Source organism: Emydura macquarii, unplaced genomic scaffold, assembly GCF_026122565.2.
Source record: "Emydura macquarii macquarii isolate MOO-44397 ecotype Brisbane River unplaced genomic scaffold, CSIRO-AGI_Emac_v2 contig_2422, whole genome shotgun sequence".
Lineage (NCBI taxonomy): Eukaryota > Metazoa > Chordata > Testudines > Chelidae > Emydura > Emydura macquarii.
This window is the reverse complement of record NW_027132559.1, coordinates 3,842,206-3,844,711: the sequence shown is the minus strand read 5'-3', so window position 1 is coordinate 3,844,711 and position 2,506 is coordinate 3,842,206.

Sequence of the window (2,506 nt, the reverse complement as noted above, 5' to 3'; positions counted from 1 at the left end):
ACTTACATGTATTGTTTACATGCCGTGCGTACAAGACGCCCTCGCCCTCCTCCTCCTGCTGCTGCTGCTCCCTGTGTGTGCAACCAGCAGCCGCCTGACATTGGCTAAGCGCGGCTGCGTTGTGTGTTTTGTGTGCAGGTCATTTGCGGGTGTGGGTAAAAGCTGGATGTGGCCGGATCCTCTTGGATTCGCCCCTATCCAGACAATCTGTGGACCCAAGCGCCACTGACTGAGCAGAAAAGAAGCAAGACCAGCTTCTCCTAGTGCATCCAAAAATTCCACACCCTGGAGCATGCCGGCTGCAAAAAAAAAAACAAAAAAAAAAAAAACAACACACCCAACAAACCAACAACCCTTATTTGTCTGCTGGATCCAGCCACTTTTTGGACCCAGACTCCCAAATTCCACTGCATAAAGAGAGACCAGATGCTCTTACTCCACCTAAAAACTACTGACTCAGATGTATACCACAGTGCCACAAAAAGCTAGATGCAGCAACTGAATCCTGCTGGATCCAGCCAATTTTTGCTATCAACTCCCCAAATTCCACTGTCTAAACAGAGAACACATCTAATCACTCTTACTCCACAAAGAAAAATCTAAAGCCCAAAATGTCCTTGTGCAATAGTGCTGCAGACAGTGGGCTCCATCATGTGTCCTTTTGGCTCCTGCCAAGTTTTGGCCTCCAAACCACAAATTCCATTTTCTAATTAGAGAACAATGTTGCTACTCCTAATACACTAGTAAAGCTTGAACCTTGATGCATCCTAGCTCCACAGCACAAATTGCCACACTAGTAAAAGAAAGAATATGAAGTATTCCCACACTGGGATCCACAAAAACTCATATCTACCACTTGGATCAGGCTGCATTATGGCCCCAACCTCCCAAATTCCAATGCTTAAGTAAAGAACAGATGTAGATGTTCCTACTGCACCAAAAAAACTCCAGACCCAGACAAGCACTGCACAAAACACCAGATCCAGCACCTTGAACAGTTATTGGCTTTGAACTCATAAATTCTGAAGAAGCCTAACTGAGATTACCATGTTGTCACTCTGACTCTGTCAGACTAATCTGGACATCCTGTGCAATATATAACCTGCACCTGAAACCTGCAGGATTCCACTAATATTTGACCTACACCAACAGTTTCTACCATGTAAGCAGAGAATAAGAGTAGGCACTCCTTTTCAACTTGAAAAATCTGTACCCAGCTATATCTCAGTTGCAACAGCACAGCAAAAATATGTATTAGGATCCTTCCAATCTTGGGCCCCAAGCATAAAAAAAATGTACTTGCTAAAGAGGCATAAGTTCCACTAACTAGGCCCTGACACAGAAGCATCTGAAAAATCCAAATATGAATCAGGGTCCAGCAAGATCTAGCCCCTTTTTTTCCCCAATTAGATTTCCAGAATTATAGATTTTCTTTATAGAAAACAAATGTAGTTTTACACTTAAAAAAAAAAAAAACACAAAACACAAAAAAACAACAAAAAAAAACCGATAACCATTGTACTCTGTTTCAATGAAGCCACAATAATCCACATGTAACATCTTTCTAAATTCAAACATATTTCCTCCTATAACACTAATTTTACTGCCTCGCTAAGCAATGAATGGGACTGATGTAGCAGATTATGTTGGTTCAGATGTTAGGTTCAGATTATATGTAGTTTAGCTGATTACTTAGTAAGGTATTTAACAAGATTCTGCATGTGACTAGTAGTAAGGCATATAAGGTAAGCTTGCTGACATGCTAGCTTTGAAAACTGCCTTTGGACTTGCACTGGTATCATTTGCAGCATAAAGAAGTGAAAAGGTTGCTCTTTGATTACAAACCCAAGAAGCTAAGCTTTCAAATACTGACTTTATATAATGTGGATCTCTATCATGAATGATACCATTTCTGCTGTTTGTCTAGAAAGTGTTTTTATGTTTGATTGTACCAACCAACAAATAGCCACCGTGAAACAATGTCAGCTAATTGGTACTTTATGTGGATCACCATGTATGTTTCTATAAAAGCTTCAGGTTCACACAAACCCTCAACTATTGGTGATCTGGAAAAGAATCCTGTATGCTTTGTTGATATCAATGTATTCGATACATTATAATCTTCAATCCAAAGTTTTAATTGGCTGGCACTTAATCTTGTCTTCCCTGCTAACATAATTGATGAAATCCTGAGCAGAGAAAGAAGGTGAAGATTGAGGAACTATGAGCAAGGAAGCAACTGTTGTGGAGCTAAGTATGGGAATCACCTGGAAATATATTGTTATTGTTCACTATTTGTTTCTGGTATTACTCATCTTGTGTTTGGAGCTCTTGCAATCTAGACAGAGGACAGGAAGAAAGGTGCAACATCTACCTACAATTAACTACTCTAGATATATTACACAAAAAACTCCATTAAAAGATCAGGGAGGTTGCAAAGTCAAGCACTAAGATGTAAGGAAATGCCAGAATTAAGGTTGCCTGTGCAACCTTAATTTAGCTCCAA